An 18,313-nucleotide genomic window follows, 5' to 3' on the forward strand; every position below is an offset into this window, starting at 1 on the left:
TTACCAAAAAAAAAAAAAAAAAAAGGTTTCCTTTCAAACGGTAGTATACACAAAGCAGGACTAGAGTTTTTATAATGCAAAGAGAAGAGAGAGGTACATGACTGTGCTGTGTCCCAGACTGCAGTTTTCTTTAACCCCTGCTCAGGTATGGTTGGGGGTTTCTTCCACTTTTTCATGCCTCATGCTCAGGGTACTGCAAACAACATAAGATGTCATAGACCCCTTCTGGCATCACCACGGACACTCAAAAGCCACGCGGGCCCCATCCCCATCTTGGAAAGGAGTAGGGAGGTGAGGTGGAAATCCGGCATTGAGCCTTTTCACCAAAACAGATTGAGCATTTATACAGATGGACCACTGACATGATTGCATCAGACGACACTTCCCAGATGAGACATAAATCCAGTGGGTGTCTTCCTCTTACCACCCAGTCCAGAGGGCAGACACTCATGATGGTCAGATCAGTCAGAGAGGGTAAGCGAACCAAAGCACCCGTGGGGTCTGAGGGGCACGCGTGAATTTGTGATCTCAGCACACCATCTGCACTGGCTCCTCCTCTGCCCACCATCTCGTTGGTCCACGTTAGCGGGGGAATGGGACGTCCTTGCCTTCTCTTCTCCTTTAACCCAGGACAGCGTCAACCCCCTATAAACGGTCCCCCAAAATAGAGCACAGAAAGAGGAGAGGACCAGAAGACAGACACACAGAGTGGAGTGTGTGATGACAGTTGTCACTGAGGTGAGCAGGGCCTCCTAGAGGCCGGTCACTGCCCGCCACAAGCGATGCCAGGCTTCATAATCCTTTATTAACACAGACCCCATTTCCCAGGGCCTGAGCCCTAGAGCCTGGCTACAGAAAATGTTTCCAGAGCCAGAAAAGGATGCCTGGAGGAAAATGCAGAAAGCCAAAATTTCTTATTAAAAGAACTAGGTTTTTCCCCTTCTTATTTCTTGTAAAGATAAACAATGCCAGTTTCCTCCCAAGAGTTGAGAGGTCCACGTGAGAATTTTTGCAGTTCCAGACAGACCCAGAAACATCTCCCAGGGTCTCTTGCCCATCATGCTGATTTGTCCGAGAACCTATTCTTCAAGGCAGAACCTCCCCAGTTTTCGTAGCCATTGCGTGCCCTCGTGCATGGGCACTGCCCTCTGTCCTGGGGCAGAAGCTATCAAATGCTCCTAGTCAAGGGCACATCTCACCTCTCCAGTCTGGGCAAGTCGGCTGACTTTGGCCCCTTTGGGAGTTTTCCATTTAGGAGAACCCATTTAATAATAGAAACCACAACAGCACTTAAACAGCCAAAGCAAAATCAGTAATCACATTCTCACTTTATATAAGACTGTATGATTTAGAAAACATTAATATACTCCTTGACTCATTTGGTTCTCAGATGAGAACCTCAGAAAATCATGCCATCTACCCTACTTCATCTTAATGAGACAGTAGTTCTCTGAAGGCCTAGAGTCTGGCAAATGCAAACCAGGAACCGGGCCCAAAGAGGCTACCAGGCTCTTGTGTCTCACCCTGGGGATCTCTAAAGGGGTCAATCTGGAGGAACTGCTTTGTTCTCTTCTTGTCATGGTCGTACTCCATCTGGTCTCCTTTCCTCATTGGGGCTCCCTCTCAGATCCAGAACCTTGCTACTCTGCCAACCCCCGCCAAACAGAGTTCAAGGAGCTTTGCAAATATCGGGTTTCCTTTCTGAAGACCTTTAGCTCCTGAGAGTGCCTGGTCTGCGGCCAGGTGGTTATGGCAGAAATCTCTTTTGGATAGGGCCCTGTTCCTTCACTGGAGAGCATACGCCTCAGTTATTTTATGGTGGCCAGATACAGGTGGCCCTCTGTAAGATCTTTGAACCTCCAGACTCAGGCCTCCGCCTGCACTTCCAAAGACCACCCGAGCCCTGGGCCCTTGCATCCCCTTCGTGGTGATCTGAGGACTCAGACTCTGATATCCCAGCTTTGCAGAGTCCAGTGTCACGAGGGAGTTCTGTTCTGTCCCTTTATGGCTCATCTTCTCTGTTCCTTCCTTGAAAGGCCCAAAAGCACAGCCTTCTTGCCGCCAGACACGAGACATCAAGGCCAATCTCATAGTCACTGCTTAGTTTTACAGAGGCTTGAAATACATCCTGGCCAGGGCCACAGACAAGGCAAACCTTCCGTAGCTTCTGATCGCTCCCCATGCTTCTATCCAGGCCAGTCATGTGCCCCATTGTATTCATCTGTTTCTGTTGCTTATAACAGAAATACCCGAAACTGGGTGATTTATAAGAAAAGGAAATTTATTGCTTACAGTTTCGGAGGCTTGGAAGTCCAAAGTCCAGGGAACACATCTATCTGGTGGGGGTCCTGGTGGTGGCGACAGTGACCCCGGGGTCTCACATGGCACAAATGGTGGAGCAGAGAGAGAGAGAGAGACTCTCACGTGCTCTCCTTTTAAAGCCCTCAGAACCACACCCCTGACCACCATTTTTAATCCGTTCCCTATGGCATGGCCCTACAATCTCATCACCTCTTCAAGGCCCCGCCTTGCAATTACCATAATGGGATTTCCCGCCCTCAACAGTTACAGTGTGGATTAAGCTTCTAATATATGAACTTCATGGACACAATTCAGTCAATCCACAGCACCCATGTCTCCAGCCCCTGCCATCACTCCAAGCCCAAGGCCCTTACGTCCACTGCCCTGATCACAAGACTGCCCTGCCCTCCCCCAACTGGATGCCTCCTCCCTCTTATGCCACCTTTGCCAAACCTTCCCAGCCCCTCTGCCCTCCACTGCACTCTTTTATGAATTAACTCAATCTTGGAATCTCCCCTGACACCACCCATTTAGGCCTTTTCCATGGAAGATGTTGTATCTCCCAACCCCTACCACCATGGGCACAGAGATAAGAATGGGGACAGGAGGGAGACGCTAGAAGCCTCCCTGCAGCTTCACCACTGCTTTGAAACCACTGCTCCTCAATCCCCAACTGAAGAGAAACACCGTGAGGCTCATCCAACTCCCTACGTCTCTGTCATTAGCCACCAGTCCTCACAATCATCAGGGATGTCTGGCACCTGCATCCTGTTATGTTCCTCTCACCCTTTGAGGAAACAGAAAATAGCACACGCTGAAAAGTCCAGCCCTCTGCTTCTCCCAGCCTGGGTCTTTGACTCCTCCCAAGCCAAGCTTCTTAAATGCGTAGACTGCAAGCGCATACTTATTTGGTTTCCTCTCCCTCCCTCCCCATTGTCCCCCTGCATCTGCAGAACATTGCCTAGCTAAAATCTCCACTGAGTTCCACGCTGCCAAACCGAAGGACTCGATGCTGACTTGGCTGCAGTTGACACTCCTTTCCTCAATCAACACACTCTGCTTTCTCAGTGCCCGTGACAGCCACCCCCCCCCCCGGCTTTCCTCCTACCCCTCAGACCATTACTTCTGTGTCTCCTCGTTGGTCCTTCTCCTTTGATCACCTCTAACATCACCTCTAACATCTTGGCTTCCAACCTTTGCCCTGGGCTCTTCTCACTCTGTAATACATGATCTTGGGGGACCACATCGCCACCCAGAACTTTAACCAATCTGTCTTGTATTCATCCTTATCCCCTTGCATGCTGACGGCTTCCCCCATCACTAACTCTACCTAGGAAATCTCAGCTGAGCCCCAGAGACCTTATAAGCCACGGCCTGTGAGACATCTCCACTCAGATGTCCCACAAGCCCTGCAAATCAGCAGGTGATACCAAATCTGTGCCCCCTGTCTCATGGGCAGGCACTGCCATCCACATAAACCCTTATATGAAAAACTTAGGAATGCTCCTAGGTTTGCTCTTGATCCTCCCATGACTCTCCTGGAATGCTCTGGAAAAGGCCAACCACGATCTCTAAGTTGCCACAGATGTGCGCAAAGTCCTCCATGAGGGCTCTGTTCTTGGCAGAGGCGCTCTGAACGTATCCAGAGCAGAGGTGGACACCCTGGTTTCGGTGGCTCCCACAGGAACTCTGAGAAGACCTGCACCCTGTAATATATCTGAGACAGTGAACTCCTCGTCTTCTGTAAGAACTCAACAGCTAACATCTAACTCGATAAATCAGGACATAGCAGTATAAGCCCATTATTTAGAAACACAGAGATCCACTTGGGAGAATGTGGTGCTGACAACACCAAGTCAAGGATTAAGATCCCCTTACCGGTCATCTTCTTAAAAAAAAAAAAAGAAGAAGAAGAAGAAGAAAAAGGAAACACAGAGATCAATATCCAGAAGAAATAGCTAAATAAAGAAAGCTTGGGGTGGCGGGTCTCCATGGATGTGCATGAAACATGGGATTGCTGAATTTTATTTTTCATCATGAATTTCCTGGTACTATTTGGCCTTTTATGGAATCACGTGAATTAATTTGATAACACAAAAGATAATGAAAAGTGAAAAAATTGCAACTCAACACACTTAATAAATAAGCCTAAGAGCTGATTCATGCACATCGACTGATACAAATCTGAGCCAACTTAAATATTCAAAAAGCTATCGCACTGTATCTCATGAAGGTATGCATACAATGCTCTAACTTTGAAAATAACTTAAGCGTAAGAAACCATCACAAGAAAGAAAAAGCAATATGTTTCATTAGCAGATGCAGGGTTTTGACATCAAAATTTTGATTTCAGGGAACAGCAGGTACAGTGTAAGTTTTAAAACATGCATTTACTTGGAATTTTGCTTTCATTTCCTTAGACTAAGAAACCGAATGATTAAAACCTGCTTTACTTTTTAAAGAGAGGTGTCAACTTTCCGATTTTGGTTTTCCTCCCATAACGATGGTTCCGTTTCCACAGCCTCGGTTTTCATAAGAGGAGCTGTAAAGTCATACTCATGCTGGGGCCACATTGCAGACCTACTAAATCAGAATCTCTGGGGATGACGCCCCAGTGTCTGTTCTTTTAAACATGCGATGGTCCGTGGGAGATATGATGCATGGCTGAGGCTGAGAAACAAAAGCACACACTCCACTTCGCCTGTCTTGTGGTTAACTGTAATCTTGGACTTCATGGCCTTGTTTGTTGTTACTAAATTTTTAAGACATTTTATTTGGTCCCTTCTCTCTCGAGAGCTATTCTTGATGCATTTATTTCGCAGCCACGTTTAGAACAATTTCAAGGACTCAGGAGTGTGTTTATGCCACAGATTCCCCTTTCCTACTCGATCCCCAGGCAGGCCGAGGGGAGGGACAAGGGCCTCATGGGTGGAAAAGGATCTGGGATCCCGTTGTCTTGGTAACCTCACTGCTGCTCATCCCCACTGGGTCACTCAGCAAAGGCAGGGGGCCCTGTGGGTGAGACAACACCCCTCCCCTCTCTCTCTCTCTTTCTCTCTCTCTCGATGTCCCCCTGTGACCAGAGGTTGAAGCTAAGGGCTGAGATTGGTTATCGGGGAAACTGAAGCCGGGTCCTTTGGGCTCGTGAATAGAAAAACACAGAAGTGGAATTACGATGCAGAATGGATCATGGGAGCCTGCCCCAAACATGGAATTGTGAGTCAGTAGTGACGTTCACGCAAAGGGTGCCTGTGCAGATACACGCAGACATGCACACAACAGACACGCACGTAGACGGGTGCACTCACCAGCACTCCTTCTGCCCAGATAGGGACAGTGACTCGTCTGGCTGGAGCATCAAGTATACACGAAGGAGGGAGGCGGTGAGGTGGGAAATGTAGCAGGACCCAGAACACAGAAGGTGGGACGGGGGAGGAAGGGATTCCTTACCATTGCAACAAAACGACTGCATACCTTTTCCTCCATGACTCACATTCACATTTTTGCGTTACATTTTTAAAACAGCTTTATTGAAGTATAATTTACATAGGGTACAATGCAGTGACTTTTAGTAAATTTACACAGCTGTGCAGCCATCACCAGGATCCAGTTTTAGAACATTTCCATCACCCCCAAAAGATCCCTCCTGCCCATTAGCAGTCAATCCCCATTACTACCTCCAGGCCCAGGCAACCACTAATCTACCTTCTGTCTCTGTAGTTTTGCCCTTTCTGGGCATTTCCTATAAACTGTAAGCAGTCTATCCTGTCTGGCTTCTGTCGCTTAGCATAATGTTTTTGAGGTTCTAACATGCTGTAGCATGTATCATACCTTTGTTCCTTTTTATTACTCCGTAACATTCCACTGTATTTTCCTCATCCCTTCAGCAACGGGTAGACATTTAGGTCGTTTCCACTTTAAGGCCATCATGAATAATGCTGCCATGAACATCCCAGTACAGGTCCTTTTGTGGACACGTTTTCCTAATTTCTCTGTGTCTTCATTTCCTTTTCTTGCAGGATTACACTGGCTACAACCTGTAGTACAATGATGGACAGAAGTGGTGGGAGCAGACATCTTTGCCTTGTTCTGGATCTTAAGGGAAAAGCATTCATTCTTTCACCAGTAAATGTGATATGAGCTATAGGTTTCTCATAGATGCCCTTTATAGGTTGAGGACATACCTTTCTATCCCTAGTTTGTTGAGCCCTTTTTTTCTTTCTTCCTAATCATAAATGGGTCTTGGATTTTGTCAAGTGATTTTTCTTTGTCTATCAAGAGGATCATTTGGTTCCTGTCCTTTACTTATATTAATACTAGGGCACGTCAAAAAGCTGTTGGAAAAATGGAACGAAAAGACAATAGGAATCTTTCCATGAAGTTTTTGACATACTCTCATGTGGTACATTACCTTAATTGAATTCCCAATGTTAAACCAATCTTGCATTTCTAGCATAAATCTCCCTTGGTCATGCTGAATAATCCTTTGTATGTGTTGCTGGATTTTTGGTTTCCTGATATTTTCTGGAGCTTTTGTGCATCAATATTCATGATGGATAGTGGTGTATAATATTCTTGTGATGTCTCTGTCTGGCATTAGTTAGCAGGGTAATACTATTCTCATAGAATGCATTGGAAAATGTTCCCTCCTCCTCCATATTCCAGAAGAGTCTGTGAAGGATTGGTATTATTTCTTCTACAAATCCTGGATAGAATTCACCAACAAAGCCAGCTGGGCCTGGGCTCTCCCTTGTGGGAAGATTTTTAATTTACTCTTTCGATTTCTTTACTCGGTCAAGGTTCATCCAGATTTTTTATCTGTGCATTACGTTTGAATCTCACTCTGTCCCAATATTTCCTTGCCTGCTGGTGCCTTTGGTTGGTCTCTGACCTAGAATTTGACATGCTAGACATCTGTGGACAGCACTGGATTCCAGCTCCTAGTCTGTAACTTAGGACACTATTGGTGTCTCGGATGTCACTCCCAGACCCCTTCCTACTCTCCATACACGGGTATGGGGGCAAGGACTTGGAGATGAGGATGTGGAGGGATGCCGACTCCCCTAATCACAAATCACACCTGCCCACCCATTCTCCACGCACCCTTCCGCAGACATTGGTTCGCTCTGCAGCGATGACCTCCCTCAGGAAGCACCCTCCCCCCACACCTTCCACTTTTCCTCTTCTGCCGTGTGAGGACACAGCATTCCTCCCTGCTTGCCCTTCTACCTTCTGCCATGTGAGCACGCATCAAGAAGGCCCTCACCAGACACCAGATGCCGGTGCCTTGATCTTGGACTTCCCCGCATCCACAACTGTGAGAAATAAATTTCTCTTTATAAATTACCCACTCCGTGGTATTTTGTTATAGCAGCTCAAAACAGACTGAGACAGCATGCGACTTTCTGCTGATCAAACATGCAATCCCCCAGGACAGGGACTACCTCTGCAATTCCTCCTCACTTCCCCACCATAACACCACAACAGTCAGCGTAGCACAGAATGGGTGGAGGCAAGGTGAGAAAACTGTCACCTTGACAATTGGTAAAATGATTGGTTGTTGGCAGCAGGGACCTGGGTGTGGCTGCTGGACTAACTTGGACGGTCTGCAGAGAGCGTTTCAGTATTCAGGGAGTCAGACGAAGGCCACCACTTTACGACCTCCATAAACTCTCTGCGACGTGCAGATACTTATACCTGCCCCATGGCATTGTGGTGAGGATTCAACAATGTGTCTTACCAAGACTTGGGGCTACCAGCTATGAAATGTCCACTGAAGCCACTGGCTCTTTGCACTTCACCTCCAGCCTTTACAGAGGTGAACCGGTTAAGAGCGACAACTCTGAATCCAGCCTGCCTAGCCTTCTATGCCAGTTCCACCCCTATTTGCCTGTGTGAGCTTGGGCAAGCTCCCTAACTTCTCCGTACTCTGCTTTCCAAATTCGTAAAATGGGACTGAAATTGCTGCTAAATGATGGGTCTGTGGCAGAGGATGAAAGGTGCTAAGATATGGAAATATGTAGAATATTGTCTGACACCTGGTAAACCATCAACAAAAGTGCAATCCCATGTTACCCCTCTTAACGCTGCCCGAGTCACCAGTCCAAATTTAAGCCAAAGAAGAGTCCTGCTTTATGTACCTTCTCCCCTGGAGCTCGGAGACAGCAGCTGATCCTGGCAGGGTCAATTTAACTCTCAAGCTCTCTGATGGGATCCCAAGTTCCGAATCTAAGAAACTTACCTGTTCTCAAGCTGTTCTCTTCTGTCGGCAGGAGACACGTCGATTTTTGCAGCAATACAGCTCTGGGGACTACCTATAAACACAGACTGACACAAAGCAGAATTTGTTTTCAGTTCCTGGGAATCTCACAGTCACTTGCTGGGTACACATCACAGGATTCTGTAGGGGAAGAAAAGGTAGATTTAATCATTTGTGCCTCCTGAAATTAAAAGACATGTCTAAATCCCAATACGATTTTGAAATAACTCAATGATGCTCTGGTGCTCACGAAGCAGGCATGAAACTGCTGTTCCCGTTCATCAACCCAGGTGCACCAGACAACGAGCAATGGCCCCTGGAGCCCCTGAGCCAGGGCACCAGCACCAACCCGCAGGGGCTCCTACCGTGGGCAGTAGACCTTGCTTCCAGCTCTCCTGTGGGCAGGAGGACTGTCTTCCAATTGCGCTGCCTGGCTGGTCTGAATGCTGGTTGCACTGCAGGGTCTTAAATGGTGACTTGACTGTGTTCTCTGGTGCCCTCCCTCCTCCCCCGTTCCAAATCTCCGCAGCGTAGAGCTCCTCTTGATCCACTCTGATCCGCTGGTCAGGGATTTAAAGGCAGTGATCTCAGATCTAACAAGAGACAAACCACTAATGATAAGTCTAAAGGTACTTTCCTTTCATATGTATATTTATTTGGTATTGACGATGAGTTGACCCGTCAGACATTCCTGCGAGGGAGAATAGTACTCAAGTGTTAAAGAGCAGGGAAAACATTTACTCACATTCCGCTTATCATATTCATAACAGTTTACAAAAACAGTACAATGGTGAACCACCAAGTTCTAATTCCACATCCCTTTCCCACACTGTGTTTCGTTTCAGATTCTTTATGCTGGACCTCAGTGTAGTGCAGTGCATTTCAAACAGACCTAGTGCTGCTTCTCAGAGGCAGTCAATAAAATGGCACAAAAGCACATGGACATCAACAAGGCATTCACACTACATAGACATTTTATACCTTACTGACAACAAGGTAGGGAGGAAAGACGGAGATCCAGGGTGGGAAAGTGACAACATGCATCATGGGAGCCATATGAGACGAGGTAAGGAGCACTGGTATGCAGTCTCCCTTGCCATGGAATACCTCACGGCCATCCAAAAATGACAGGCACGAAAGATTAGGACCTTCCTGGGATTGGATCGAATCCCCTGCTGGTGGGACATCCAGTCACAACACAGGTCTTGGCATTCCTACGACTATAGCTGACTGTCCAGTCACCAAAAGGAGCCCAAGGCTACCTAGCAGCGGGCAGCACAGCATCTATGCCTGAATCCCTTCAGATCTCCATCACGTGACGATGGGCACCTCAGTTTTCTTCCAACCACTGTTTCGGCAGCCTCTGAAACATTCTCTTGCTTTCCTGCTGCCTCTCTCGTTGGCATTCTCCTCTCTCTCCTGCTGTTGGGGTGCCCACTCTGGCAGAGGGCCGGGCCGGTTGGTACCCAGGATGAGGGTCAAGCCGCTGAGGCCCTGCACTAGCGTGTCCCAGGAGGAAGGATGTGGGGCCCCATTCCTCTCCCCAGGGATCCCGGATACACTCACCCCGTGGCTCTGGCAGTATCGACATTCACATCGGAATCGATTCTGATCTCTGTCACCTCGGGGAGAGATCCTGGCTTCCCTTTCTATCGGATAAGGCGCCATGTGATCACGGTGTCTCCGCCTCAGGTGCCCCAGGAACGTTTTCTTCCTCCCCGGGAAGGCCGGCCTTCCCCACCGCCGCTCTAGCAGGGTCTTCTCCTCTCTGTACCGCTGTTGGAGCTGCCCCTCTGGTAGAGGCGCAGCGGGGTCGGTGCCAGGACTGGGGTTCAAGCTACTGAGGCCCATCCGTTAGCTGCTTGGAGGAGGAAGGCCGAGAGGCTGCTGTGCCTTCCTGGGAAGTCTCCGTGGCGGTCACCTGGGAACATTCAGGAATCAACGCCGGGTTCCATTTCTGGAGTGGATCCATGGAGGTCTAGTCTGAGCTGGAAGCCCCGCCCGGCCCTTGAGTCTAGACAGGAAGGAGCTTCACAGAGAGCTAGAAGGGAGCAAGGAATGTGTGCGGCCAGGAGAGCCCAGACTGCAACCAAGGGTGATAAGGGAAGAGAGAAAACCAGGATTATTCATTGTACTTAGCCTTTCCGTCCCTCCTCTTCCTCTGTGTAAAATGGTGATGATGATGACACCCACCTCCCAGGCCAGTGCTGAGGATTACAAGACAGAATATATCTCGGGAGTTTAGAATAGTGCATGGCATGTAATAAAGGTTTTAGAAAGGATACCAATTCTTGCATCCATGTGGCATGTTATGCAAAATGATGCAATGCAGTCAACAAGGTTAATTCCCTGCTGACTTTTTCCAACCCATTCTCAGGTATAATTTTAAAAACAATCAATGCGTGACTAACCCGTGCTCTTCTCGTAAGCATTCATATACTTTCATAAGGTACGCTTTCACTAAATTGTAAGCATTTGCACCATGGAGACACACCCTTTTGAATTTTCGACTTTGTGATCACTGGCGTGGCATCCAGTCAAAAAGCCTGCTCATGCCTGTGAAAATCATCTCAGAATTCCCAGTGTGCAAGAGGTCTAAATGCCAAAAGTACAATAATAAGACTTTTAGAAGAAACCATAGGAGAACATCTTTGTGACCAGAGAATACGGGAGCAAGTCTTGGACCTGACGCCAAAATCATGATCCATGAAAGAAATAAAATCGACAAATCGGGATTTCATCAAAATTTAAAACTTTGGCTCTATAAAAGACAGTGTGTTTAAGAGAACGAAAAACAGATCTGGAGAAAATGTTTGTCAATCACAGATCTGACGAAGGGCTTATATCCAGAATATGTGAAGCGCTTTCAAAGCCCAACAATAAGAAATCAGACAACCCAATTAGAAAATGGGGAAAAGACTTGAACGTGAGCACATGAAACGATGTTCTACGGCATTAACCATCAGCGAAACACAAACTAAAACCATGATGAGATGCCCCATCACACCCATTAAAATGGCTAAAAATAAAAGTACTGGCAATACTGAGTGCTGGAGAACATGCTGAGCAACTGGAATTCTCATACTTTGCTGGTGGGAAAGCAAAGTAGTATAGCCACTTTAAGGAACACTTGGGCGGTTTCTTGTAAGTTAAACAGACATTTACCATAGGGCCCAGCAATCCCACTCCCGGGTATTTACCCTAGAGAAATGAAAACTTAGGTTCGCACAAGAGCCTGTACATCAATGTCTAAAGCAACTCTATCCAAACTCACGCAAAACTGGAGACAGCACAAATGTCCTTCCACGGATAAACGAATAAGCAAACTGTGGTATTCCGTGCAACAGAAGACTGCTCAGCATTAAACACGAAGAGACGACTGATAGAGGCATTGAGATTCATCCAAGATGTCACATTATGCTCAAGGAAAGAAACCCATCTCAAAAGGCTGCAAACTGTATGGTTTCGTTTATATGACACTCCCCCCAAAAACAAAACTATCGAGAAGGAGAAACAGATCACTTTTTGCCAGGGATTGGGGTGGGGAAGGGGTAACTGCAAAGGGGTAGCAGCAGGGGGTGTTTTGGGTGATAGAACCGTTCTGTATGCTGATCGTGGTGGTGGTCACGAGAATCTATGCATGCATTAAAGCTCATAGACGTGTACTCCAAAAGAAAAAATAAGTCAATCTTACTGTATGCTAACTAAAAAAACCCAATGGTACATTTTGCAGTGAGGGCATCTCTCTATATTATTTCAACAAACACATCTTGGATGAATCTTTAAAAAAAAAAACTTACATTAAATGCTAAACTGAAACTTTAGATCAGCAGCCCAGGCTCTGTTCTTTCAGCAAACTTGGAAACCAAGAATTCCCTAGTTTTCTTCAGCGGGTACCCGTACTTAGAAACTTTTATCAACCAAATTGTGGCTACCAGCTCGTGCTGCGTCAGGAAACACAGAACAACATTAGAAATGTTTCGGATCATATGACCCGGCTGTGCACACATGCAAACACCAACACACACCCCCAAAAGAGAGTCTCTTAACATTTCAGTAACTTGAAATCTATGTTTCCAACTAGTTAGTTCAGTAACATCGTTTGGGCCATCATCATCCTACGCAAGCACTCAGGTGTGAAACATTTGGAAAATGCTCTTAACCCAATTACCTCCCAATCAATTCTCACATGTCACAAGGACTCCCTCAGGATCAATATTTCTTCATGTAGAAAGCCAATTCTCAGAGAAAGAAAAAGATCTCACAGACACCTTTTTATGAAGAAACACTGAGACTTTAGAAACATCAACCCACAACTCACCCATGTTTTAATCACTCTTTTCTCTCTCTTCATCCCTCCATCAATTCTGTGAAATGAAATATTTTACTGTCCTATCTCGATGTGCACCACAAGATTCTCGGACCACACACATGGTTATTCATAATCCTCTACAGAGGCATGAAGGACAATGAGGCCTAGAGAAGTCCCCTAGTTGAGGGTAAGGGAGCAGCTAGGGCAATAAGTGTGACTTCCCTTCCTTCATCATCTCGCCCCATTTCATTCCTTCGACAGTCACTTGCCCCAGAGGGATAAAGATTTTGTATCAAATCTCTGCCTTGAAACAGCACGGCCTCAAGTTCCCTTCATCATCACACACGGCTTCTGAAGAGAGGGAAAAGACTTTGGGAGACGCATGTTTACCGGTCAGAGCTTCAGCTTGGGAGGTGATATCCCTCAGTGTACTGTTTCCCCACTGTGATGGTTAATCCTACGTGTCAACTCGGCCAGGCTATGCTGCCCGGTCATTTGGTCAAATGCCAATCTAGATGCTACTGTGAAGGTATTTGTGGATGTGATTAACATTTACAATCAATAGACATTCTCTTCCTGTCACACTGGCCAGTGCTGGGTCACATCTCCATTCCTCAATCAGTCCAGAGCAAGTGGAATGGGATGACCATGGCGGTCATAGATGAAAGGTTTGGGAATGGAATGGCTCCTTGCAAGACTTGCACCTCCTATTCACCCTTTGGGACTCAGCTTACACAGCACTTCCTCCAGGAAGCCTTCTCTGGCCTCTTCTCCAAGCCCTGGACAGGGGACCTTCCTCTGAGCTCCCGCAACACTCTGCATTTCCCCTATCCTGGCCCCAACCCCACTCAGCGGCCAGCAGATGGTTAGCAGACTGTCTTACCCACTTGCCTGGGAGCTGACAGAGGCCAGGGACCTGGTCTCATCCACCCGTCACAGAGCCTCGACCCCAACGGGCATTCACAAATATCTATCAAGTGAAAGAGGGAGAATTTGGGGCCTTCTTAATAAACATCTCATTTAGTATGTCAACCCTGCAGAATCCATATCTTCCCACAATCCAGAGGAGGAACTTCCTGCATTGAGAGGCTAAGTAAAGTCCCTAAGATCACACAACCAGTGAGGGACAGAATCCCATCCCAGGTCTGCCTGCCCCCAGATGCACGCACCCTTGGCGGCACTGCTCCTCCGGATTCTCAGCCTCGTGGGAAGCCTAAGCTAGCAAGAAATCCTGAGGGAGAGAGTCCAGACAGGAAAGTCCTGGGCGCTGGCTCATGGGTCCAGACCTGGTCCAGGGATCAGGTAACTCATGCAGGAAATATGTACTATCACTTCCTAGTGCCGGGCTCTATTCTCAGTGCCGGAATGCTCCACAGAACAAACCTTGCAAGCTCTCTGCTCTCATTACCCTGCATTGTAGTGGGGGGAGGAGAAAGTAAACAGCTAAACAAGTAAATGCACACTATGTCAGGGTGATGAGCACTATGAAAAGAGTTGTGTTGATTTTGACAATTAAAGCGGTGCTACATGACCCTTTCTTCAACTTTCCGTAATGATGTGAAGTACCCTTATAAAATGAATTTATTTCAGTTCAAAGAATCGGATTTCATGTAATAATGTCAAAGAAATAATGGTTTGACTTTGTTTTCCAGAAATGGCAAAATCCTAAAGCAAAATGACTGAGATCTGTGCAAGGACGGTGGGGGCTGGAAACTGTGCTCCTAGCCTCACGCAATGCTAGGGAAAAAGGAGTCCGAGTTCCAGCCACGTGTATTAGTCAGGGTTTACCAAAGAGAACGAACCAACAGGATATGTATGTACAGTAGATATATGAGAGGGGATTTATCAGGGGAATTGGCTCACGCAATTATGAAGGCTGAGACGTCTCACCATAGGCCGTCTATAAGCTAGAGACCCTGGGCTACCAGTAGCACGGCTTGGCCAAGGTGGAAGGCCTCAGAACCAGGGAAGCGGATGCATAACCTCATTTTGAGGACAAAGGCCTGAGAACCCGGGGGACCCACTCATGTAAGTGCTAGAATCCAAAGGCTGAGGAGCCTGGAGTTCTGATGTCCGAGGACAGGAGAGGAAGAGTGCATCCCACCTCAGGACACATTCGCCTTTCCTCTGCTTTTGTTCTCTCTGGGCCTCTGCTGATGGGACGGTGCCTGCCCACACTGAGGGCGGATCTTCCCCACCTATTCCACTCAGACTCTCACCCTAGTCTCCTCTGGACGCACCCTCACAGAACACCCCAAAATAATGCTTGACCAGGTTTCTAGGTATTCCTTAATTTGGTCAAGTTGACACCTAAAAGTAACCATCACACCATGCAACGCGACAGAGACTTTAAAAAGAGAGTTTGTGCTGCACCTGGCACGCAGGCGTTCCATATTTTTGATGCCTATGCAGATAACCGCTATGATGCTGGGTCTAGAATGGAGGGGGAGACTCTATTTAGCAGCGTCATCACAAAAGAACATTTAAATCAGTAAACACCCAGTGGTGCCCACTTTAGAGTGTGAAAGAAGAAAATGAGGAGACCAATGAAACATGGTCCTTGCATGAGGGATATCACAGCAGGTGGGCCAAACATAGACACAGAACAGCAGTGGGAGTACAAAGGAGGGGTACGGGGAAGGGTAGAGAGGAGGAGTGGCCAAAGCAGCAAGGAGAATACAAGGAGAAAGTCTCCTCTTGTGCATGAAGAGCTCGCCTGGACTCACCCGAGGTCACCGATCACTGGGTTCACAGCGTCAGTTCTGCCGATGTCGGCCTGAGTGACATCTACACCTCTCACCTACAAAATAAAATAACTGGGGTCCATTCATCTGACAAGCATTTATTTACTGAGGGCCCGCTCTGCTCAGTGAATTATCAGATGCAGCCCCATCCTGAGGCAGTAAAATATTGTCCCAGGCATACTATAAGGGGAACAAATCGAAAAATACACCGATACTAGACACTTGTGGACAGAGTGGGGATAGAAGACACAGGGAACTTTGAGCAGAGGGTCTGCCACAGTCACCTGTTGACAAAATATTATTTCCTGTAAACAAACCGACAGCATAACGACAGCTACACTGCGTCGAGTGATCATCATCACTCACACGACAAGCGTGTCTGGGCACCTGCTGAGCACCAGGCTGCAGGACCTGTGCTTTGCTAGACTTTGCGCACACGGGAATGTTTCCTGCAGGATAACAGTCCTCAAAGGGCTCACAGTCTGCGGGGCAGGGAGCCGCACTGAAGATAATGACGAGACAAGCGATGACAGCCATGCAGGTGGGAGCCAGGGGTGTGGCTGGGAACACAGAGAAGGGCCCCACAGCCCAGGTGGTCAGGACGGCTTCTCCCAGGCCATGGTGTACTGGATAACATTATTATCCCCACTTGCAGATGAGGGAACTGAGGACCAGAGAGGTTAGGCAACTCACTCGAGGTCACACAGCTAGGCAGCGGTGGTGACCATTTCTCACGTCGGTCTGTCAAAATACAAAGGTCTCTGCACCATTCATCACACCAATCCCTCCCCCTTAATACTGTCACCTGTTTTAATTTGCAGTCACCACCTTATACTCACCCGTGGCTCTCCTTACCTTTAAATTCCCCTAATCTGCTAACTATAGTAGAAATTTCGTTTTAGCGCATCAGGCCTTTTATTTTACCAGCGCGATGGCCCAGCCCGGAACTGAAGGTTTATAGTCCACCCACACGCTGGGTAAGGAAAATGGATCACTGCGATTTAGAGTTTTAACTTAGCTATTGCACGCAATCTCAAGCAGAATTTTGAATGGAATCAATATCCAACTAAAAACAGTAAACCCACTGCTCCCCTACGAAAATTATTTACAAAGCATTTTATTAAATGCCACGACGTTCCAGGTAGGAAACACTGGCGCTTTGACAGGGAGCTGTTGAAATTCTGCTCCTTTAAATATAGAAATCCTTTCTTTATGTCCTTTCTCTCTGTTGCTGGAACCCTGAGAGGCTCGACCAAGCAAGGCCACCCGCTTTTCTTTTTCGATAAAACAAGCACGCGAAACAACCCACGTGCGTGCGCACGGAGCGACGTGCACAAATCCAACACATCCGATAGGGGTATGTTAATACAGGGAAATTGTATGGGAAATGCAAATGGGAATCCGTGACCGGTCATAACACCAAATTGCCGAGCACATAGAGAGGCCTGCTGCCCAGGATCGGCTGGACGCCAGCACACTGGACAAAGACGCCTTCCTTCTCTGAATATCACACACTGCAGCTTGTACAGTTACTCGATAAAAATGGTCTAAATCATTGCTTACTCATGCAGGAATCACAGAGCCTAGTAAAAGCATGCCTATTCATATATCACATCATGACCCATCTCTCACACGTCCTAGAAAGAGTTTCTCTGATGGTTTCAATACGGGAAATGTCCCTTTCCTTGAAAACGCTTCAGTTATTTTGCCTTATATTGAGGGGTGGGGGGTGAGGTGGGGAGGGCGGGATGCCAAGGAAACAGGTTCTTTTTGCACCTGTTGAACACTGATGCCAGCCCACTTATATATCCCGGGTGCTTACCAATGCCCACAGGAAGTTTCAGTATCACATTTCTCCGCTTAAAACTGGCAACCCCCAACTAGAGAAAGAGAAATAGGCCACACGCAGATTGTACCACCGCCATTCTGATGCTGAAGAGACAGGGCGTCTGAGAAAAATGACTGTGCCGGAGGGCTAGAGATGCCCCCCAGCCCCCGCCCCCGCCCCCGGGAAGGGGAAGAGACGTCAGAGCGCTGGGACGCTGGGAGGAACCGGACCTTCAATTCGCTGCCGCGGGCTGCGGGGCAAGCCCGGAGGGCCAGGGCGGTGGGAGCTCGGCCTGAGCGTGTGGGTGGGCTGTCGCGGCCCGCGCCGTCCGGCCCAGCTCCGCGGAGAGAAGGCGCCGGGGCCGCCCCTCCCTGCCGTGCCCCGCGGCGGCCCTCCCGGGAGCGGGGCTCCGGGACGCGACCAGTGCTTCCTGCGCGGGGCGTAAGAGGTTGCGAGCAGTAGAGGTGACTTCACTGGCGAGGCACGTGGGAGCTGGGCTGCAGGGATTGGAGGAAGCCGACTCCCCGAGGGACTGGCTGGTTATTCTAGAGTGTACACGTGAGAGTCGATACCTGCTCCTTGATTTTGTTCACTTACTGATTGTTTTTGCATTGGGCGATACCTGCACACTGGGAAAGACAAGAACAAAACAAGTAAAGAAATTCAGTTTCTTCAGGCTACTGCCGTAGGGAGAGCGCCCCCGATCTGGAGATGAGTGTCTCTCGGCGGGGTGGTTTTGCCTTTTACTTTCATAGGGAGGAGTAGAAAAGTTATAGTGGGGAGATTTTCTGGGGGGGGGGGAGGGGTTGCTTTTGTAATCAGGGACGGCCTCAGCTGAACAGGGCATGTTTATCTCTGTGGCTAGCTAG

General features: G+C 47.9%; 1 pseudogene; it reads right to left on the reverse strand.

Annotated features, from left to right (window-relative positions):
* Positions 1–9,203: 9,203 nt before the first annotated feature.
* Positions 9,204–17,878, reverse strand: LOC134367198 (protein FAM156A/FAM156B-like; annotated as a pseudogene).
* Positions 17,879–18,313: the final 435 nt, after the last annotated feature.

The sequence above is a fragment of the Cynocephalus volans genome, chromosome X (assembly GCF_027409185.1).
Source record: "Cynocephalus volans isolate mCynVol1 chromosome X, mCynVol1.pri, whole genome shotgun sequence".
NCBI classification, from domain to species: Eukaryota; Metazoa; Chordata; class Mammalia; order Dermoptera; family Cynocephalidae; genus Cynocephalus; species Cynocephalus volans.